Genomic DNA, 24,300 nt, shown 5'->3' with positions numbered 1-24,300 from the left:
TCACCCTCATACTTCATTCCCCAGATGGGGACAAATTGTGAGCTTCTCAAAGAAATCAAGACAAGATTTTCAAAGAAGCATGTGGCAAGCCGTATGTGTGTGTGTGTGTGTGTGTGTGTGTGTGTGTGTGTATGCACACTTGTGTGTTTGTACACATGTGTGTGTATATGTGTAGGTCAGAGGTCAGTATCATCTGCTTTCTCTTGCTCCTCCCTTTACCTCTTGAGACATGGTTTCTCAAGAAATTTGGAGCTCATCAACTGGCTACACCTCTGGCCAGCAAGCCCTGGGGTCCTTCTGCCTATCTGTATCCTAGCCCCAGGATCATAGGCACATACATCACACTTGTGCTTTCTATGTATGTTCTGGGTATCCAGACTCAGGTCCGTGTGCTTCTACTGTAGGCAGTTCACCCACTAGATACAACTCTAGCTTGTCTTATGTGTATGAGTTGCTGTACCCTAGCATGGCTCCAGGGACTTGAACCTAACTGGGACAGCAAAGGAAGGAAGGAAAAACAGACAGCTGGACACACAGGAAAGCTGGGACCAGGTGGACTGGGACCTCTGTTAGAGAGATCACAGCACCCTAGAAGCTTAACATGTTTATTGTGTAGAGCTGAACGGAGAGGTGGGGTTACTGCATACGGAAGAACAAGAAGCAGGTTGCCTCATACAGATAAACAGGAGGCAGGATCTATGGTCTACAATGGAATCAAGGAGAAGGTTTAGCCTCGATAGGAGCAGACTCTGTAGGGGACAGTCTTTGGGCCATAACTCTCCAGAGGGAGAAAGCCATGCTGGACGTTTTATGAACACACTGTCATTATAAGCACTTGGTCCCTCGTGGGAGACGGCCATCTTTCTGAGCCTACGGCTGTAAAGTAACACATCCTTGATATGGCTGGGTCTGTTCACTCAGGACTTCACTAATTCCGGGTTTTCACTGCTCCTAACAATGAGTGGTTTGTCTCCATGTATGTACTGGAGGAGATCAGAAGAGGCCATGAAATCTCCTGGAACTAGACTGTCTGCGAGCTGTCAAGTAGGGAACCAAAACTGGGAACCAAACACTGGTCTGAGAGTAGCGAGTGCTCAGTCATCTCCTCAGCCCTCCTCCTCCTCTTCTTCTTGCTTCTTCCTCTTCTTCTTCCTCTTCTTCTTTGTTTTTTTTTTTTTTTTTTTTTTTTTTTTGAGACAGGGTTTTCCTGCCTAGTACTAGCTGTCTTGAAACTTGCTTTGTAGACCAGGCTGGCCTTGATCTCAGAGATCCATCTGCCTCTCAAGTGCTTGGGACTAAAGGTGTGCACTACCATGGCTGGCTTTCAGCCCATTTCCTAATACCTGGCTTTTATTACTGTCATCTCAAGGAGGAAGCATTTACTTTGCTAATACATTTGCTTGCCAGAATTTGATGGTGTTTTACTAGTTTCCGTAATATTAAGTAGTGATTGTATATTTAGTGCATTTACAAAAGGGATGTCAGTCCATCCTGGGCGTGCCCTCATATTTAGAGTCTGAGGTACACTGAACAGTGGCTCTCAATCCGGTAAGAGCAGTGTTTCCCCCTCATTTCCAGAAATAGAATTTACAGGAAGCAGGTGATTCATCTGATCCAGGATATGTCTCTCTATCTGCTCCACCCCCTCACCTCCCTCCCATCTCCCTGAAGTCCAGGGAACAAGTGTGTCTATGGGAGATGCTTCTGCTTCTCTAGGATGCATTCCCCCACTTGGTGAAGAGAGACCTAAAGTCAAGGCTGAGGGAGGAACTTTTTGCTTTTAGTAGGGGTGATGGCTGGCCTCTGGTTCCTTTCCCATCCTAAACAAGGTTATCTCTGGAGTCTTCCCATGGTCACTAACTCCCTCCTGGTTGTCCATCTTCTCTTCCCTCCTTTGCACTGGGGACTGAACCCAGGGTCTCCCTCATCCTTGCCAGGCACTCTTGCTGACACATTTGGAGTCCCTCTGGCCTTCCTTTCTGTGCAAATTTCCTGCTCTGGTCAGAGTGTGAGCATGCAGTTGTAGTAAAGACTTCAATCTGGGTCCCACAGTTTTTCCAAAGATAGTTCTCGGGTTGACAAGATGGCCGCAGGGTCTGATAACCCAAGATTAATCCCTGGAACCTACATGGTGGAGAGAACTATTTCCTGAACATGTCTATGTGTGGGGCATGGCATGTAACTGTGCTGCACACACACACACACACACACACACACACACACACACACAGAGACACACAAAATGTAAAAAGAGCCCCGAATCACAATCCCCCCTCTTCTTTTTTTCTTGATTTTATTACTTTAAAAAGCTGCATATTTATTTTGCTTTCTGACTCTGTGCTTGTACCTTCAACACTTTGACAACGATTTTCTGCTCCTCAGTAAGGAAAGCCGGCTTGATCCTGTCAAGGACACACTTGGCACACATGGGACCTCCATAGGCTCTGCTGACGTGCTTCTTTGTCTTAGACAATCTCATAAGGACTTTGGGTATCACAGCACGAACCCCTCACAGTCTGCCCGGGCACACGCCGCAAGCGGATTTAGGTGCTTTCCCAACCTTCTTGGTGTAAAGGTAAACAATCCTGTTGCCAGGGGTTCGAGACAGCCTTGTTTTGTTAGAGGCTGTATTGTAGGAAGGCCTACGATGGTATGTCAGACGCTGGACCATCTTGAGTGCCTCTAAGCACCATCCCCGGAAGAGCCCCCTCTTCTTTATGTTGATGAAAATACTGCAAGTCCAGGTCCAGGCAACTTCAAGAGGTCTTGTCTTTGCTGTTCCCCATTGCCCAGGGAGCAGCAAGTGTCAGGGAGCGAGTACCAAATGGGAAGTGTTCTCTGCCAAGTTCTTCTTCAGGAGGCAGGGCTCATCAGCATCTTCCTGCCTTCAGCTGACCCATAAGGAAGCCTTATTAGTTCCACACAGAATGCATTAAGTCCTTTCTCCAGCCCCAGAATCCCTTCTGGAGATGCTGCTTCAGACTTGAATATTGTCAGTAAGTCTGTAGATGGAGTAGCTCATTCCAAACCCCATCAGATCCAGTGGTTGGTGGTAAATGGGGAACTATGATTCTGTGCAGAAAGCAGCCGGCCTGCTGAGGAGCCACCCCAGCACAAGCTGTGTGAGGGCAAATAATGACAGAGCAGGCAACTGTGAAAAAGGACACTGCTGTTCCCTGACGTCCAGGGGGAAGTTCGGACAGCATCTAATCACTAAGGGAATAAGAGGAGTAAAGAGTAAATGCAAATGAAAGTGATAATAAACTCTCTCTCTCTCTCTGTGTGTGTGTGTGTGTGTGTCTGTGTATGTGTGTGATGAATGAGGTGTGTATACAATGCAAAGTGTGTTATGTGCCATGGGCTTATGGCCTGTAGTGTGTTTATGGCAATGTGTGGTATAATTGGTGTGCAACTGTGGTACATGTAGTTCATTATCTCGAGTGTTTGTGATAATGGCACTGGTGCTGTGTGTGTGAGTTGTGCATTATGAGTTAGTATGTGATGTATGGTGTGTTCATGATATGTAGCATGTGGTATGTACTGTACTGTGTACATGGTGTAGATACATGTATATGTGCCTAGACACGGGGAAAGGTATTGTCGGGTGGTTAGACACTAACGTGGCTTGTGACAAGGTGGTGGAAGTGACAGACTGTGACGGGTGAATCAGCTTGGTTCTTTCAGAACAGATTTTTAAAAAAGTTTTTAAAATTAATTTTATTTATATAGATTTTATATATTTATATTAATTTTTATTTATTTATACACTGTAGCTGTCCTCAGACACACCAGAAGAGGACACCATATCCTATTTCAGATGGTTGTGAGCCACCATGTGGTTGCTGGGAATTGAACTCAGGACCTCTGGAAGAGCAGTCAGTGCTCTTAACCACTGAGCCATCTCTCCATCCCCTAGATTTCTCATCACAAGATAAGAACACACATGGAGCAATAAAAGACAAAGGTAAGATGTGTGTCACCAAACATAAAACATGCCACACACCATACAAACACAATGCACATACCATATACCATACCCTGTATCACACTACACACTGCATACCACATACTGTGTCCTAAGCACAAATAAAAATATGTATACCACAGTTTACACATACAACACACTATATAGCACATGCCCCACACTACCCAGCGTGAAAACACATTGTATACTACATACAGCAGAGGAAGAAAGAGGGGGTAAGGAGTCAACTTTGAAAACAGCGATGATTTAGCCTGAGCTGGTGGTACAAGCCTGCCATTACAGCTACTCTGGAGGCCAAGGCAGGGGTTCAAGGCCAGTCTGAGCAACTTGGTGAGTCCCTGTCTCAAAACAAAACACTAAATAAAAGTAGATGTAGGTCAGCAGCAGAGGGTTTGTCTAGCACACAGGAGACGTAAGCCCAACCTCTAAGATCACCAACCTAACCCCACCAGACTCTTAATGCCTTGAATCTAGGGTAAGAAAATTGTACTATGCACAACCACTTACTGAAGTTGTAGAAGTTCCCGTGTGCTGGCTGCAGAGGAGCAGCAGGAACAGTGGGGACAGGGAGAGGCCTCAGTCAGCAGGCTTAGGCTTGTTCTCTAGGGACCTGACTTGGACCCCAGCAAGGCTGTTTTACCCTGACGTCACTGTCCAGCTTTCTCTGCTCATCTGATCTGGGGGAAAGGCAACAGCTTTGAGTGTCGGGTGTTGCTACATGGTGGTGGGGCACGAAGGATGGCTGGGGTCACACTGGGTCAACTCGAGAGAACAGGCCAATACCTCTTTGTGGTCAACATTGTTGGTGACAAACTACGGTTGGTGACAATAATACCTTGCTGCTGAAGCTAGCCAGGCTTCTTGTGTATGGGGTTCTGGCATCTCTTTCCCACCCTGTTCTGTCCCAGTAACACCTTCTCCAGTCCATCGAGCCTATGGGGGTTTTCTTAAAACGTATGGGAGTTTGCATATACCAGAATTTTCCTGCCTTGGATATTAGGCATAAAAAAAAAAAAAAAAAAAAAAGCAGAGCCCTTATACCCACTTCTTGTCCTGATGTGTGTAGCATATACCAGGATGTGGCTCTGGTAATTCTAGTTAACAGGAGATGCATTGATTAAGAGCTCTCAGTATCCTAATATGAACAATTTAGGAGTGCACATCCTTTAGAACCATCTAATGTCCACATTTGCTGTGTCTTCTGTTTTAGTGACATGCAGTTAGAACAGCAGTCACGATGGCCCTGTGGACAGAAAGGAAGCTCTTCTGCATCTAGACTTTTCCACGTTCCCTATCTGCACAGCTCTCTGTATTCTCAGCTGTCCACTGATGTCCAGATCTCAGGGGAGGAGAGTGGGGCTGTGGGACAGCTGCACAGACAATTCCGATAGTGATAGCGACTTTACCCCTTTTCTCACCACTTGCTGATGGTGGTGGTTAATGTTCAATGTCAGTTCGAGTGGTGGTAGAATCACCCGAGACACCTCTGAGCATGTCTATGAGAGTATTTCCAGAGAGGAGTAAGAGGGAAGAGTCTCCCTAAAAATGGGCGTCATCATTCCCTAGGCTGAAGTCCTGCACCAAGAAGAAAGGGGGTATGAAGATCCAATGAGCAAGGATTCTCTGTTCTCTGCTTCCTGAGCTGCTCAGATACGAGCAAACAGCCTCATTCATGGCCACAGCTGAAAGCCACTTTGGCCATGGTATCTTCCCAGCCCTTATGCCATGGCCAAAATAAATATTTTCCATATGAAGTTGTTTCTTGTGAGATACTTGGTTGCTGCAATGGTAAAAGTAGCCAACATGTCTCCTCCCAAGTTAAGACTGGTTCTTTCTGCTGGTCCTCTTGGATTCTGTGGTTTAGCACACCAAGCCCCTCCTCTTCCCTTTCCTCTTTCTTTCTTAGGAGTGTGGTAAGTTTCTAGGCTCCCACACTGGGGCTTCTCAAATTTTTTTATTTCTGATGTAAATAAATTGAGCTTTGCTAATCAGTTTGATAAGCCCTTTACGAAGAAACTCCTCGAGGGTCGGTCTGGTCAGAGAATCACAGTTCTTCTTCAGTCACAGACTGCAGCTGGGTTGCCTACTGGGAACGTGTTCAGTATTTGTCCCAAGTGGCACTGTAGAAGAACCCAAGTCTACTGAGCTTGTAAGGAAGGAATTCGGCCTTCACATCTCTTCTGGGTTTGCTCTTGGACCCCAGATTTGTTCACAGGTCTTTGTCTTCTTGTGCCCTTAGCTCAGAGAGCAGCACTTGTTAAACTGTGTTCTGTCAGTGTCTTCTTTCTTTCCCTCCTCCTCCTTCTCTGTCTGTCTGTCTGTCTCTCATGTGTATATGTATTGCATGTGAGTAGGTACACACACATGTACATGTATGTGCCTATGAAAACCCAAGGTTGTCACTGGGAGTCCTTTCAATTGCTTGCCACGTTATATACGGAGGCGGGTTCTCACTGTGGCTGGAACTCACCACTTTGGGATTTCAGGTGGGATGCCATTTACATGGTTTCTGGGTCTCCTGCTTTAGCCAGTGAGTTATCAACCAATTGTTGATCACTTTCTTAATTTTATGAGTCATTTGACCTACTTTTCTTCCCTCCCTCCCTCCCTTCTTCTCTTCCTTATAAAAATGACAGCATATAAAGGATACAAATACACCAAAGGGCTCTTCTCTACCCTCCTTTTCTGTAAAGAGAGCCACACTTGGGTGTTTTTCACCCAGGGAAGGGGAGCCACCATGGAATTGCGTAGGCTATAGAATGAGGTTTCTTCCTACATTTTCCTATGCATGGAGCCTCCGGACTGAGCTAAGGTTCCCTCGGGTCTTGTGAATATTGGATTTCTCTTCTTTTTCTGGTATTACATTTCCTCCCAAGATGTATTTTGGTTTCTGCTTGGGAGCAGAGTATGCAGATAGAGTCAGAGGAACCTTGAGACCTTTGTGATTTCATCGCTGATGCAGTGGTGGAAGAGTGGCCACACAAGCTCTCTGTCACCTGGCTGTCAAGCCCCTTTCTTCCCTGCACCCATACACACTTGATTTCCTGCCTTCAATCTTGAGGCCCCTATCTCTAAGCTGGGATTGTGTTTTGAACCCAGTGCTACCTGCACCTTCAAGTAACGTTTCTCACACCTTCAAGATCAATGCTGTAGTTAGAATATCAGCTTTTCCGGGAGACCAGTCTTAGGAAACATTTTAATCTTTGATGTTATGCTTGCTGGAATGATTAAGTTTTTTTTTTTTTCTCCTCTTTTGCTGCCAGCAGTGGAAGAACTCAAGGCTTCGTGCATGCCAGGAAAGAGTGCTACTGCTGAGAGCTGCTTTAGTCCAGGGACAATGTTTATGAGGTCTATCTAATGTGTGGGTTTTTTTTGTTTGCTTTGTGTTTGATATTTATTTTATCTGTATGACTTTTTCCCCCATGCATATGTGTATATGCACCGTATGTGTGCCGCTGTCTGTGAGGCCAGAAGAGGGCACTGGATTCTCTGGGCACTGGAGTTACACATGGTTGTGAACCACTGTGCAGGTGTTAGGGACAGAACTCAGGTCCTCTGCAAGAGCAGCCAATATCCTTAATGGCTGAACCATCCCTCCATCCCCATGATGTTCAGTTTTTAGGAGTAAATTAAGCTGAAGAGGGAAAGAGTTTTACACTATGACAAGATGACTCTTGGCTTTTTCTTTGAGGTTTGTGGAAGGAAGAAGTTTTTTCAGAGTAATGTGTGGTGGATTGAACCTTTTTGCCTCCCCTTACACAGTGACAACTTGATACAAGGGCCTTCTTAAGCTCAAGTACAACTTGCTTACAGCAAATGCTACCAACCATAACACTAGCAGTAATGGAGAAAGGCGACATTCCTGTAAATACAGGAAAAGGGGACAGCGTTCGATTACTGTGTTTGAAAAGGAGCTATTCTGACACTTAGAGGAGATTTTCACTTATCTTTCTTGCCTTCTTCTTCCGTGTCTGCTGTTTTATTATTGCAGCTTGTTCTTTGCAAGGTACCAGTGAGGAATTGGAAATTGCTAATACACATGGTAAGTAGGCAGGTGCAACAGGAATTTTTGCTCCCAGCTTATTAGGACCCTCACCCGGCCCTCTCTTTTTAGCCCAGACTAGACTTGAACACACTACATAACTAAAAATGACCTTGACCTCTTAATCTTTCTGCTTCCACATCCCAAGTTCTGGTACTACTGGCTTGTACCTGGCTCAGGGTATGATCACATGTCCCACACTTGTGTGTTCTCCCTCGGCTTATGACTCCATCATAGAAGGATGTCCTGGGAGTCACAGCGTAGAAGTAGGAAGCTGGGTTTCCTAGTGTCATCTCATGGGACAGTTTGGTTTGGCCTTGCTCTTAGTCTTTTCTCTTGTAAAGAACACGGGCTTGCTGTTCCTGGGAGGCCATCTTTCTCTTTGTGTTGCATGGCAACACAAAACAGCCGCAATGAGACTTGATTGTGTGTTTTGGATGAAGCAAGATGTATGCGTGCATCTTTAGGAATAGGGCTAGAGAGGAGAAATCTGTGAGCCAATCACAATTCTATACTTCAAGATATTTGGAGGAGAAGCCTTCCCTGGGGCAGACCGATTGCAACTCTGAAGCAGATGTGTTAAAATGATTGACTGAGAGAGAGGCTGTCTGCTCAAAGTCTGAAGATGAAAGGCAGTGCTTAGCAACTCGAAAACCAACTGAACCTTGTTACTCTAAGTATCGTTTAGGTCAGTGATAATCTGTTAGCAGTTCTGCATGCTGATTGGTTGGGGGATTTTTTTCTCATTCAGTGAGAAGATAATCAATCATGTTACTCTCTTTTGCTTTGGTAAAGATTTTAGCCAGCTGGTTAACTGCCTCAAGGCACCTGCTTGGCTGAAAAGTAGTTGTCAGATTCTTTGCTTTTGCAAGGAGAATTAGGGGCTAATTCCATTGGATGACAAGTTTAGGTAGATGATTAAATTTGTCCTTTTGGTGTCTAGCTGAAAATTCCACTCACTTGTCTAGAATTTCTTATTATATGTCTTAGACAGTCCTCTGGACAGTCATGGCCAATGACCGTGGCTTCCTGTTCCTTCTCTTTAACCAAGTGCAAGGTCTCCAGCAGACTTTCTAGCTCATGGGCTCACAGGCTGCAGAAACACAGAGTAAGCATACCCTTCTTTAGCTTAGGAGTACTGCGTAAAGTTGGGCTCAGAGAAACACAGTTGCTCTGTGGGAGAGGGTGGGGTATGAAAAAACTTCTCTGATGATAATTTACAAAACATACAACTTTCCTCAGGTTTAGTTCAAATTCACAGCACAGTTGGCCGTGCGTTGGGCTCCATTTGGCTGACACATCAGCATCTCAGATGCCAAGTTAGCTGATCCAGTGTGCCCAGAGCCAGCCAAAAACCTGGGATCCATTCCTAGCTCCTGCAGCCCATAGCAAATTCATTAGTGAATCCTGTCAGCCCCTTTCTGAAACATCTCTGAACATCCGTCATCTCTACCGGTGATCGACCCTGGAGAATCCCACTGTCTCCCCCCAACCCCCGCCACCACAATTACCTCCTGAGTGGCCTCCCTGCTTCCATTTCACCTTCCTGCAAATCCGCATCCCTGTGGCAGCCAGAGACCCCGACTAAAAGCCCATTAGACCTCAAGGCTCCCATTTTAAAAGCCTCCCTGTAAATCCTGTATTAAGTCTGTCTAAGCAGTGGTCTTAGCTGTCTTCAGGCCTCTCTGAGATGTGCTCTCTGCCTGCCTTCCTGACCTCTTATCTTTCCTCTCTTCCCTCCTTTCCAGCTGTTTCTTTAAAAATTTAAGTGAAAAAGAAATACAGAAAATGTAAGGGGAAAGGAAGGCCAGCAGCAGAGTGGGAAGAGACAGAGGGTAATGACTGAACCATGTTACGAACACACATGAAGATGTCATAGTGGAGCCCACCACTGGGATTAATATATGATAATAAAAACAGAATCGCAACCCCCAGCCCTACCTGGTTAGGCAGCTAATGGCTGTTGGGGAGAAAACATTGATTTTCTTTGGTGGTGTAGCCACTGGCAAGCCAGCTATACTCCAGTAAATAACCTGACACTCAAGTGCATACGAGCGACCCTAATGAACTCACCGGACCATTAAAAACAAAACAAAACAAGAGAGGGTCTAGAGAGGAATTAGTGGTTAAATGAGCTTCCTGCTCTTCCAGGACACCCAAGGTTGGCTTCAACCCCCGTATTAAGGTCATTCATAGTAACCTGTACCCTTAGCTCAAGGCTGTCTGATGATCTCTTTTGGCCTCTTTGGTCAACTCATATGAACACATCTCCACACAGATAGATGCTGATGTTTATATAGAATCAAAAATAAAACAAACGTTTAAAAAGAAAGAAAACTTTTCCCCCCCTTCTTATCTTTGGGCCTCTGTAGTGGGTATTTCCTGTGCCTGGAATGTCTCCTGTAGCCAGATTGTCACAGGAAATCAAGTTAAAAAGTTCATGTTTCTGATAGGTTATTTCTTTGCTGTGAAAAAAAAAAAACCAATTCAAACCAGATTATATTATATTATAGGCAGGATTATTGGGAAGTTGCTCTTGGGTGAATTCACTGGCCCCAAGGATTGATGCTAAGGTGACCATGGGCAGGTGGGAAGAGGAGGAGGAGAAAGAAGGGGAGAAAGGGAGAGGGAGAGAGAGGAAGAGAGGAGAGAGAGAGAGAGAGAGAGAGAGGGGAGGAGAGGAGAGAGAAGAAATGTCTGGATCATATAGAGAAGAGCCTCTGGGGGAAGGACAGCCCAGCCCCTCTCTGGGCTGGAAAGTTCAGGTAGGTATGCCAGGTAGAGACTGAAGGATGCTGGGAGAACCTGGAAGCTAGGTTTGCTTTGTTATGTAAAATATGCACCTCAGCCACTTGTCCTGGGACCTAAAACCAACCAAACAGTTTTATTTTATGTATGTATGTATGTATGTATGTATGTATGTATGTATGTATGTATGTATGTATTTAATGGAATTAGGGATTGAGCCTAGGACCTTGTGTCTCCTGTTCATGTTTCACAGTCCTTTGAAAAACCTCTTTTTTCTGTGCTGAGGATTGACCTCAGGGTCAAGGCCATGCAAGGGAAGCTCTGGCCCTTGGACCCCTCCTGACTACTCACTCTAAGGTACTAAAGCCCTTTTGAAGTCTAGGCTCCTGTTCCATCATGAAAGCAGCACTAACTTCTCATTTTCCTCCCTTGTTTACTAAGCTGGTACCCACTATGACGTAATGTCTGTCAAACCCTGGACTGGTCCAGTGTGCTCAGAACATTCCCAACACAAAGAATAGTATCATGCTGACGTTAGGAGCCTAAGAAATGCCTATCAGTGAACGAGGGAGCGAAGACCAGAGGCATGATTTCTGTGACCCAGGAATAGATGTTTTTACCCAGAGCCCTATCAGGAATTTGGGGACAAGGCTGAATGACTTTTTTTGTAGGTTGATTCTGGATCCATGTTCTGAGTTTCTAAGTCATCAGACATTCTCTGTGTCCTAATGACAGTGACATTGTTGAATGCTCTCACACAATGACAGCTCTTATCTGGGGGAGGTAGGACACCGACCTCATTCTCACATGATCTGATCCATTGAAAAGCAAAATGTGTCCTTAATTTCAGGCTCCATTTTATGTGACATTTTTGTCTTGCTAAAGGTTAGGGGGCCAGTGAGCGACTTGGAGGAAGCTGGCAGGCCGATGTGTCTTTATTCACATTTGGAAATCAGTTGGCATTGGGAACAGTCAGTTCACTCACCCTGATTTGAGGGCTGGTTCTTATTTTTCCCGGAAGGGCTGCTGTCTGTGTCCTCCGTGTCTGAGATGTCTTGTTCACGCATAAACAGAGGGCAGGCATGATTCAGACAGGATGAGTCCCTGCACCTCACAGACAGGAGAAAAATGTAGAGTCGTGATACTTGAAGCATTTCTCAGCCTTAGTTGTCAGAGCTCTACCCACTTCAGCACATTTGCGGTGTGAACTTGGCTAAGGCTAGGTCAACGACACCGTAAAAAAGAATTTTGCAATTAAAAAGGCTTAGAGGGATTACTGGCAAGATGGCCTTTTCCTTCTTTCTCCTTCCTATTTAAAAACCATGCCACTTAAAAATGTAAACCAAGCACAAGTGTTTCCTTACACCAGTTTTGCCAATCCGCTGAAGCAAAGGCTGAAAAGAGCCATCATTTTTATAAAAAAGTTAAAGAGTCTATACTGAGGCAGAGTTTTACACAGCTTGGGCTGGCCTGCAGATTGCTCAGTAGCCAAGGATGACCTTGCTGTTCTGGCCTTCCCGTCTTTATCTTCCAGTGCTGGGATTACAGGGATGCACCACTGGGCCTGTTGGTGTGTGCTGGGGTTCAGACCCAGAGCTTGAGCATACTAGGTAAGCACTCTTGTGACTGGATAGTTTTGGGGACTCCTTTCCACAGCATGTTCCAGGAGTCCTCAGCCTCGAGGCACCAAGCTGGGCGCTTCTCTTCCCACTGTACCCACATTAAGAGCACTGTATCATCAAGCCTCATCCCCAGCCTCTCTACTGTTTTGTGTGTTGCATGTGTGTGTATGGTGTATGACTGTGTATAGTATAGGAGTGTGTAGTATATGTGAGTGTGGTACATATGTGTGTGGTACATGTGTGTGGTATATGAGCTTGTATGTGTGTGTGGTATATGTGAGTGTGTGGTATGTGTGTGTGTTGTATGTGTGTTGTGTATATGTGGAGTTTGTGTGTGGTATGTGTGTGTATGTATTTATTGTCTTGTATATGTGTGCATATGTATGTACATGTGTATTTGAGTATATATGTGTGTGTATATGTGTGTGTATGGAGTGTGTGTGTGTATGTGTTTGAGTGTGTGCACATCAGAGGACACCTCTGTGGAAACAGTTCTCTTCTACCTTTATTTGGATTCCAATGATTGAACTCAGGTCACCTGGCTTGTCCAGCAAGTACCAGTACCTTCACTGGCTAACGTGTGCTATTTCTACAGTCTTAGACATTACCTTTTGTTCTGGGTTGGCAACATTCAAAATCTTCTTGTTCTTTATAAAGTATATTGTGTTGTCATAAACTGTAGGCATCCCATTGTGCAAACATCACTGTAACTAATTCTTACTGCCAAATGACATGTTGGTGCTGACACCTAGCTACCTTCTCTCCCTCCCCTTACCTAGTCGATAGTGACTACTATCCAAGTCTATTTTTGTGAAGTCCGTATTTTAGAAGACAAGCTTGACTGTGGTTTCTTAGCAGCCCTCCTTGTTTTTGTGATAGACTCTCTCTGGCTTGGGTCTTAGCAAGCAGGCCAGACTGGTTAACAAGGAGACCAGGGATCTGTTTGTCTTTGACTCCTCAGCACTGGGGTCTCAGACAAGCACCACCACCATACTTTGTGTTGATTTTAATTTATTTATTACCTTATTCTCTAAACATTTTAGAGTTTCTCAAGTTTATTTTCACTTTAGTAATATCTTGTATTTATTTTTGGACAGTTTTAGACATGTAAACATTATAACTTGATAATGTGCACCCCAACTCCCCCTTACTCCTCCTGAACACCTCTTAAGATGTCTCCTCCTTTTTTTCATGTCCTTCCTTTTCTTGCTGCCATTAGTATGTTGACTGGTCTTGCTGATTTGATCTATACTTGTCCCATAGCTATAGCTGCAATGAGATTGTGACTACGACAGGCACAAATGTCCAGGAGCGAGTGCTCACAGCCTTCTCCCCATCCTCAGGTTTATACTTTCTTTCCAGCTCTCCTTCCCTAAAGTCCCCTGAGCTTTGACCTAAATGCTCCCATCATTTATTCTTAGTATTTTGACTACTTATGAGTCTCTGCATTAACATATACCCACTGTGTGGTTCTGAGGTACTCTGGGGCCTTCTTGATCAATACTTGCAGAGTAGTGTTCCACACGTGGGTTTGAGACGCCCATGTCTTCTGGGAAAGCATTGTGCACTTATGCAGGAAGCTTTGTTCTGATGCCTCCGTTTTTAATTATATTGTTCCATTATATTAACATTTTAGTTTACAAAGTGGTACACCCTTCTTCTATTCTGTCCCCCTTTTTCTTCCCTGATTAAGCCTATTCTTTGAGACAGAGTTTAATCATATAGCTTTGGCTAGTTTAAAACTCATGATGTAAATCACACCAAGCCCCAGCCTAAACCTTTTAAACATTTTATTTTTAAATTACACACACACACACACACACATATGCACTGGCACACACACATGTGAGTGCAGGTGCATGTGAAGGCCAGAAGAGGGTACCAGATCTCCCAGGGCTACCTGAGATGGGTGCTAGGAGCAGAACTTGGGTTCTCTGCAAGAGCAGTGAACACTCCTAACTGCTGAACCACCATTTGTGCAGCCCCCAGTCAAATGATTTTTGGTTAGGGCTTGACTCAGTTTTCAGAGTTTACAATAGTTCTGACGAGGCACACACACAGAGTGAATGTGATGCTGTGAGGGAGCAGACAGAGTTTACAATGTTTGGAGCTGGGGGATCTGAGAAGACAGTCCACTGTGATTGTTTGTATATGCTCAGCCAAGGGAGCGGCGTGATTAGAAAGTGTAGATTGATGTCAAAGCACGGTTTGGACATGATGTCATGATTGGACAGTAGAGAGTGGGGCAGGGACAAGGTTTTCTGCCAAGCAGAAGAGGAGAGAGTGGGAGATTCAAGACAGAGATGGTTCAGATCAAGGTGAACTGGATCAGTTTAGTCTTGTCCAGGTGGGCGGTTTATATCTTTATTAATTGGCAGTGAATTTATTGTTTCGATGTATGGTGGATTAAGAATTTGACATATAAATCTGTTTGATAAGTTAATGATTGTTGAGTCATGTTTTTACTGGGCTGCAGGGGACAGTGTGTGAAAGCAATGGCTGAGAGGCAGCTGGGGCGTGCAGTTCCAGCTCTGTTGCCCACTTGAGGTGAGGATGTGCAGGACCCATGGAATGATATTTGTGGGTGCCAGGCTTGATAACTAACCACTTAGAGGACCTTGAGGGACCGGGTGTCTGGCTCCACACTGGGACTGGTAGCAACAGAATCATTTTTTATTTTTACCGCAACAAGATGTGGCCTTGTTGGAGTAGGTATGTTACTGTGGGTGTGGTGCTATAAGACCCTCATTCTACTGCCTGGAAGCCAGTCTTCCACTAGCAGCCTTCAGATGAAGATGTAGAAGTCTCAGCTCTTTCTGTATCATGCCTGCTTGGATGCTGCCATGTTCCCACCTTGATGATACTGGACTGAACCTCTGAACCTGTAAGCCAGCTCAGTTAAATGTCCTTATAAGAGTTGCGTGGGTCATGGTGTCTGCTCACAGCAGTAAAACCTACCTAAGACACCCACTTAGACTCCTTACTTTTTCCAACAAGGAAAATGGAACTACAGAGATTTAAGTTACCTGCCAGGTGCTACACAGATAGTTTGGGCTCAGAAAGTTTGTGGTGACTTAGGACCTGCTATTTCATAGCAAAACATGGTTCTAAGTAATTGTATAAAGATCAGAAATTAATGTTTTCACAGCCCTGGCAGCTGGAAACTTACTTAGGGTAAGGTGTCAGGAGAGTCACTGTCCAAAGAGGGCTGTTCTTTCCTGCAAGATGGGTGGTGTAGTTGTTGCTGTATCCTACGCAGGAAGGGTGGATACATGCCTTCTTATTTACCCAGCTCTTTTATAAGGCACTAATTCATACATGAAGAGGTCCCATGACCCAAGGGGCCCTCATTCCTTGATATTGCCGTAATAACTGTAATGGGGATTAAGGTCAACATATTTTGTAGTTTCACAAGAACATAAACTGTATGTGTTTGTGTGTTTGTGTGTGTGTGTGTGTGTGTGTGTGTGTGTGTGTATGTGTGTATGTACATATGTGTGTGTGTGTGTAAGTATGTAAAATTATAGTTCTGTGGGTGGAAGCCACAACCACTAAGCTGTAGCCTAAGCTACCATAGTCTTTCTAAACAGGATAGAGAATTAAGCATTAAGATTTGGGTTATGAAAAGTCTTCAGGGGCTGGGGAGATGGCTCTGTGGTTAACAGCACTGACTTTGCTTTCAGAGGTCATGAGTTCAATTCCCAGCAATCACATGATGGCTCACAACCATCTATTATGGGATCCAATGTCCTTTTCTGATGTGTCTGAAGACAGCTACAGTGTACTCATATACATTAAATAAATAAATAAATCTTTAAAAAAAGTTTTCATACTGCATTATTTCTTCTTCAGAAAGTAATTTTTGTTGTTTTTAATTATGTGTACATGTATGGGTCTGTGTAGGGTATGATTTTATTTATGTGTACATGGATGGGTCCATGCATGGTTTGTGCATGTGTGAATACTTTGCTGTCAGAACTCCCCGATGCTGGCATTGCATTTATGAGCTACTCGATGTGGTTGCTAGGAATCAATCTCAGGTCCTCTGTAAGAGCAGCATGTCCTCTAAGTGCCGTGTTGCCCCTCCAGCCCTTGTATTATTTCTTAGATACAATCTCTCTCTATATAAAGAAAGGATTAGGTGTTTCAGTTTAGATGCAGCAACTTGTGCTCTGAGCTTTCTATTTTTTGATGAATTGCTTAACCAGACTAACTTCCTTTTCCCTGATCTTTGCAAAAAATATTCTAGTTAGAGATGAAGATTAGAGGTAACATATGCAAAGGCTTGTATAAGGTAGGTGCTTAGAAAGGGGATGGTATTTATATTTTTATTAGATTAACATGAATATTGTTTTCTGGTTGAGAGAGCACATGCTGGAATTTGAGTGATGTCCTTCAAATCCTGCTTCCACCACATCTGAGACCTCGAAACTTAGTGACATAAACCTGGGCACTTCACTTGCAAAATGGGGTGAACAAAAATACCTCTGTTGTAGCTGATGTACAGATTTAATGACACAATTCATGTAATAGGTTTAATAGTGCATTGGCCATTATCACAATTATTTAAAAATTTGCCATGGAAAATGCAGGGCTGGAGTCAGTAGGTGTGAATAATGAATACTTAATGCCCCATAGGTCATGGAAGCTGTGTTTCAACTACTCAACTCTGCTGTCACAGCAGGAAATGCAGCCCCATGTAAACAAATGAATATGGATGAGTTCCAGTCGAGTTTATTGACAAGGATGGCAGTGGGGCCAACGTGGGATTTGTATCATAGTTTGACTTTTCTGGACCCAGATTCAGTAAGAACTACTGGTCCATAGAAAGACCTTTTGATGGCTGGGTGTGGTGCATAAATACCATCCCAGGGACTGAGAGGCAGAGGCAGGCTAATCTCTGTGTTTGAGGCTAGCCTGGTCTACAGGTGTAGGCCAGGCAGACCTACACAATGAGTGTTTCTCTGCCCCTCCCCCCACATACGGTGGGGGGGTGGGAGAAGAAGATGAGAACACCGTTACTACAGGAACAGAGCCAGCATCGACCTAGATGGAAAGAATTATGTCACCTGGGGTATAGATTCTATCTCCAGACCCTGTTCATGGTGGGATTTACTTACAAAGGCAAGAGGCTTGTTTTACACTCTGACCACAGACTGTTATTTTTTTTCATAGCCACAGCTTATAAACAGGTAGAAGACCCAGGGAATCATGGTACAGTCAGGCCCACAGGTCATCCCGTAAGTGCTGACTTCAGCTTCATTCCATGATGCATGTATACAACTTAACAGATGCTCCTTGCAAATGTGGTTTGCTTGTGATAGCAGCAGTTTGCCCAGATTCCCTTATAAACTCACTGGGGGGCCCCATTCTTCTCCCCGTGTTTGAAATATGAGGTTGGTTATACCCTTCCTTTGATTCATAGAACCCTTCCTAAGGAAAAGGCCTTCAGAGACAAGGTGTTTTGACCTTTGACCCCACCTGGTGATCTTTTCCGTCTTGTTCACGAACCTAACGAGTGGGAGGCTGGGTGGCCCAGTCTGGGAAATGATTAAAGGTGGCACTTTGCTCCGGAGTGGAGATGTAATCTTATTAATCTGCTATCAGAGTACATCTTGCAGGCAGAGAAATTTAATCTTGGTCACTCTCACATACCATATCTGGACAATTTATTTCCTCCTCACCGATCTCAGTTCTGGGACTATGGGGAAAAAAGTCCTGGGCAGCTGCAGAAATGAAGGTGTGAGCTCTGGCGGGCACACACACACAGTGGCGCTGTGCTGAGCATAGCCCTGGCAGACAGCACTCTGGATGGTGGTGGACTAACCATGGGGTGAGGCTGCAGGACTTGATTTGCAGCCACAGGTTTGTGTGTTTCTGTGGAGTACAAGTATGGCGGGGCCGTTTATAAACAACAATTATGGCAAAATGGGCCCACAGCCAAACTGGGTTGCTTTTTTTTTTTCCTTTGGTTGTGTATAAGGGTGGTTTTAAAAAACCCACAGTATATGGCAAATTAAGAAAATTATCTTGTACCCACCCCTCTGCCATTTTGGAGGGTGGGAACTACTGGTGACCGAACACAGGGTCTCACACGCTCTGCATAAGCACCCCACCCCCAAGCCTCGTTCTGAGCCCTCTTTTAGGTTTTACCGAGTTACCCTGACTACACTTGGAACTCACTCTGCCTTTAAACTTTGAATCCTCCTGCCTCAGTCTCCTGAGCACTTGGAATTACAGGTGTGTGCCAACGAGCTCTTTCATATTCCAATAGTCGATTGTCAGGGCATCTCAGAACCTTCATAGGTAGATATTGATAACTAACATTCTTTCTCCATAGTTCTTTGACTTTCTGAGAGGGACATCTGGGGAGCTGGTGATCATCAACATAGCTGCCAGTTAGGGGAATTTCTTTCTCTTTTCTTTTTTCCTTCCTTTCTATCTATTTATCTATTTATTTAGGCACGCTGGCCTCAAACTCAGGGTCTTTCTCCCTCAGCTTTCCAAGAGCTGGGAGCATGGAGGTTTTCCACCAAGCCTGGTGGAAATCTGTTACATTGCTTTAATTATGTGACCAACGTTTCTATAAGCATAAAAATATATTCATTTTCCTGAAGTCGATTTTGCTTTTGCCCCGAGTTGCTGACGTTCTGCAGCATAGACCTTGTTTCCCTCACATTTTACCTCGTGGTTTCCGAGGTAACACCTGTTTTCTACTAACCCAGATTTATAGTAATACATGTCTAGTCAAGGCACAAGCTTTTAAAAGTATTTTAGTCTTAGGATGGAAGATTCTGTGAGATGCGGTTCTTTAGCTGGGAGACAGGGCTCTCCACTCAGATTCTTGGCGTGGAGGAATGCTCTACATGGGACAGATGGGGTTGAAGAGGGGTGGTGTGTAGTCTCAGAAGCCAGAACCTGACGTGAGAATTCTGGGCAAAGACGCAGATGCCTTTAATACAGGGACAGAGGGAAGGGTATCTTTCGGTGACTGTGGTCCATGAGAGAATAACCCTATCCCTCTCCTTCAGCACACATGTGAACATGCACACACATGAATATCCCCAACTTCTACATACAGTGAACCATGGCTTGAGATGTAATACTTCGAGCTTGAGCTGATTCTGTAACCCCTTGAGGAAGAATTCTTTTATGCTTTAAAAATTTTTTACATGTGTGCTTTGCCTACATGTGTGTATGTGCACCACTGGCGTTCCTGGTGCCTGTGGAGGCCAGAAGAGGATGGGGAAGTACAGTTACAGCAGTTGTGAGCTGCCATGTGGGAGCTGGGAACTGAACCTGGGTCCTCAGCAAGAGCAGCCAGTGCTCCTAAACCTCTGAGCCATCTCTCCTGCCTGAGGAGTTTTTATTAAAATGATTACTGTCGCTAGCTGTTGTGGATCTTATTAGCGAGAGAATATTGTTTCTATTTTCATGAGGCAGTGAAATCTTTTCCTCCTATTAGCTCTCTGCCTCTATCCCTCCTCCCTCCCTCCTCCTTTTGTTTTCCCTCCCTCTTTCCTCTGTTTTCCCTTCCTCCCTTCATTCTTCATTCCCTTCCTCCTCCCTCCCTCTCTCCCTGCCTTTCTTCCTAAAATGTTTTGCACATCTAGGGACTAGGATTTGTTAATTAACCAATTAAAATATTTTTAAACATTTATTTTCATTTTATATGTTTGGATGTTTTACTTGCATGTTTGCCTGTGCACCACGGTGTCCCTGGTACCTTTGGAAGCCAGGAGATGGGTTGGATGCACTGGAACTGAAGTTACAGATGGTTGTGAGTTGCCACATGGGTGCTGCGAACTGAACTCTGGTCCTCTGCAAGAGCATTGCATGCTCCTAACCCTTGAGCCACCTTTCCAGTCCCGATCTCCACACTTTTACCAGACCTGACTTTCGGTAGGATAATACCAATATGAAGAGCCTACCAGCTCTCTTTCCAGGTAACACTAAGAAGTCAGTGGACAGCAGGGATATTCTATAACTTTCCCTGCAGTGTTAGGTTGGGTGGGCTTCGTAGGAAGTACCATGAAGGAGGCAGTGCTTTACATCACCCTAAGGAAAGACAGGGATCCTTTCCTTCCGTGCTTCTGGGATGACAAGCCCGAGTGCCTGCTCCATCTGCTCATTTCCATATACAGCATCAGGACAGGGAGGGAAGAGCTAACAGGATGCTTTTTGTGGATTTGTAATCCCTGGATAAAATGCAGATCCCAGAAACGCATCCCAAGCTTCTGTTTATCCAGAGCACAAACATCTCAGGCACTGTAGCGATGGAGAGCGTTTCTCAGAGTGCTGGCTGGGGCAAGCGAGTCTGGCCACTGTCACTCAGGGCTCCACCCAGCCCCAAGGTCTGTTTGGATCCTCAGGAAGACCTTCTTTCCTATGCTCAATTTTAGTATTTGATTGATTTCATTTGGTTTTCTAGTTTGCTCCCAGCTAATGTAGCCATACCTGGAATGTTTGATCAGCTGGTCCCTGAACTTCCTGCCATTTCTCTCTCTCTCTCTCTCTCTCTCTCTCTCTCTCTCTCTCTCTCTCTCTCTCCTCTCTCTCTCTCTCTCTCTCCCTTCCTTCCTTCCTTCCTTTCTTTCTTTCTTTCTTTCTTTCTTTCTTTCTTTCTTTCTTTCTTTCTTTATTTCTTTCTTTTTTGTGTGAATTGGATTTACTGGACAAGGGAAAGGAAAGTTTTCCAAGTACTTTCCTGCAGATGCAGCATGGGTGAGGAGATACGGAGCCTTTTCTTTCTAGCTTGTTGTTGTTGAAGATGGAAGGAAGAAGGAGGGAGGAGGAAGGAGGGAGGAGGAAGGAGGGAGGAGAGAGGGAGGAGGGAAGATGAAGAAGGGAGGAAGGAGGGAGAAAGAAGGGAGAAGGGAAGAGGAAAAAGGGAAGAAAGAGGAGGGAGGAGAGAGGAGGAAGGAGTGAGAAAGGAGGAAAAAGGAGGAGAGAGGAAGGAGAGAGGAGGAAGGCATGGTTCTGCCTACCGACAAGTAGGGACAAGTCTGCCAAAGGACAGAACACTCGCAAAATGGTTAATTTTTTAGACCCCAACTGCTCCAGGTGAAGGGACTGTCTTACTGGTCCAATTACTCTCTGAAAGCAGGTGGGAATGAGTCTCCAGTCTCTGCAGGAGGCTCTCGCCCTCCCCTCCTGAATAGTTAGGCTGAGCCTCCTTTTAAATGCCCAGCAGCTCCTTCTCTCCTGTTCCTTGTTATTTTCCTCCCTCCCCTCTGGACAGGTCTGCACATTCACTTGAAACATCGTCGCAGGAGAACTTGGCTTTGGCAGAAGCCTCTGAAATTATTTTTTATCCTGTTCTGGCTTGCACTTGAATAATTCTCCATCAATGGCACGTCTGATTGAGTTGGCATCACAAACCCTTTTGTATGCTAGGCTTTTTTTTTCCCTTCAAGAAATATTAAAGTCTGAATAAAATTGGAATAGCTGCCTGGTAATGATCTCATTATGTATAAATACAGAAGTACTCGCAGGGGAGATAATGACTCCAGGACTCAGGTATGCCGAGAATATACCTATTATCTTCCAAGGAGTCAGCTGCATCGAGCACTCAGCCTCCCCAACATCCCTTGCAGTTTGAGGTTCAAGTCACAGAAAACGAATGGCTGATTGAAGCTGGGAATAGGGTTCCTCCCCTCCCCCCGTCATGACATATGTTCCGAGATGAAAGGAACCTGGGCTGTGTGTTTACTCTTCATTTGGGGCTTCACATGTTCTGACTGATCAGAAAGACAAAAAGGCAGAAGGAGAGACATTTGGTGCTGGCTGAAACCCATATCCATTCTTGATGTGAGTTTCCTCATTTGGTGCAGATAATTGTGATGAGACAGTTCTGGGGATAGACGCTACTAAAGGCTTTTTAAAAATAACAGGCCTGTCACCCAGTTTGAGTTCTTATGCAGCAAAAGAACAAACACAGATGGAGGCAGTGGGAAGGCTGCAGGGTGGGAAAGGCCCCCTGAATGTGGGAGGTGACTGGTTATTAGTCCCAGTCATCTTTCCCAGCAGCCAGGATATAAGGAGATGTGCTCAGCGCATTACAGAGAAAAAAATATGGATACGCACATGCACATTCAACTCCCAGTATGGGCTAAGCATCTCTGGAAAAGTCTTTTGTTATTAGCATCAAAGAAAGGGACTGAGTGCAGTTGAGGGTGATGGGATCAGACTCCTGTTCCGAATGTCCCTGTTAGATCCTAAAGGGACCATCTCTCTCTCTCTCTCTCTCTCTCTCTCTCTCTCTCTCTCTCTCTCTGTGTGTGTGTGTGTGTGTATGTGTATGTGTGTGTCACTGCTCATCAGCTTGGAACAGGAAGAGAGGTAGGTGGTGAATGAGTTTGGCTGTTAGCATTTTCCCAGGATCACACATCTCAAGAGATTTCCACATCAGGGACTACCAAAATATAAAGTGACATCGTAGGGACTGGGGAGATAGCTCGGTAGGTAAACTACTTGCTACAAAAGCACAAGGACCTGGGTTTGGATCTCTAGCGCCCATGGAAAAGCATTACAGGATGACGTGTGTTTGTCATCCCAGTACGGGAGAAGTAGGGACAGGAGAACCAGGGACTCGCTGGTCACCCAGTCTAGCCAAGATAGTGAGTCATTGTTCACTGACAGACCCACATAGAGGTGGAGACCAAAGAAAGATGCACAGCACTGACTTCCGACCTTCATGTGCGTTAATCTGCACACACATGTGCACACACATATATGGACATACATGATGCTCCCATATAATCAAACAAAAACATTATAAGCTTAAATCTTTTTCAGAGGACTGGCTGGACGGTAGAAAGATTTTGCCTGTTTCCACACATCCTCATTCACTGCATATGGAACGCTGTTGAGCTGTCCCTACAGGCAGTCCCCACAGACAGAGTTAAAGTCACACATGTAAGAAGGTGACTTAGAGCAGATGTGTCCAGAGGGAAGCCCCCCAGTGTTGGGTGCCACAATTGTCTATTGTGAGGAGAGTCAGGTGACATGTTCCTGGCCATAGACACATCCTCACCTGCCACATGGATTGGCACACTGCTAGGTTTCCATTTACCTTTTAAAATATTGACATCTGTGAGCTGAGGGGGTCTTCTCTTTGTCCCTCCCGTTCCACGGGCCTTGTGCACGGGGAGCGTGTCCCTCACTTCCTTGGGCGATGGCACTCAAAGGCGAGTTCAGTCGTCTTTAGACCTTGTGTACCGTTTCCATTGGTTCTGTGGGACCAAAGATGAACCTGCAGTTTGGCAGACGAGACTCTATCTTTATGACTGCCGTCATGTAGCCTAGTGTTTACTATGTGTTGGATGCTGTCCCTTGCTTTTCATCTCATCTGACTGGCAGCTCTGTGAGGTGGGTGCCCCTATCATTTTAGGTACATCATAGATGACTGTTTGGTGTCTGCCAGTGATTCATTTGTGACTAGTAGAGGAGATGGTTTCCACTGAAGTCCTCCCATGATTCATTATTTAACCGCTGTTGTATAGTTACGTTCTGTTCTGCGACAGGGTCTCACTATGTTGCTCAGGATGGTCTTGAACTCATAATTTTTTTGCTACAGGCTCCGGAGTCTGAGCACTACCATGCTTAGCCAGAGGCATGGCTACCATGCTTAGTGATTTAATTAGTTTTAATGGTGCTTTCGGTGTTCAGCATGGGGTTCAATATGAATATGAGCCATGATACCTGTCTACACAGCATCTTCAAACTAATAGGAAGATAGGAATAGAACTTGAATGTACTGCCTTGTGGAATAAACTTAGCTTTGGCTTTTTGTCTGTCATTAGTCAGTCTTCATGGGTCTAGCACTCTTTCTCAAAACTAGGATTAGACTAGATTGTAGGTTACTAACTTTCTCCTATAGAAGGCTATATAATATATATTCT

General features: G+C 44.9%; 1 pseudogene across 1 annotated transcript; it reads right to left on the bottom strand.

The window, feature by feature from the left end:
• Window positions 1–2,317: 2,317 nt before the first annotated feature.
• Window positions 2,318–2,671, bottom strand: LOC308430388 (large ribosomal subunit protein eL34-like; annotated as a pseudogene). Its single transcript has one exon. The product of its transcript is annotated as a large ribosomal subunit protein eL34-like (transcript).
• Between the last annotated feature and the right edge of the window lie 21,629 nt (window positions 2,672–24,300).

The sequence above is a fragment of the Micromys minutus genome, assembly GCF_963924665.1.
Source record: "Micromys minutus genome assembly, chromosome: 15".
Classification (NCBI taxonomy): Eukaryota; Metazoa; Chordata; class Mammalia; order Rodentia; family Muridae; genus Micromys; species Micromys minutus.
The sequence above is the reverse complement of the archived record's forward strand: the minus strand, read 5'-3'. Positions and strand labels throughout refer to the sequence as shown.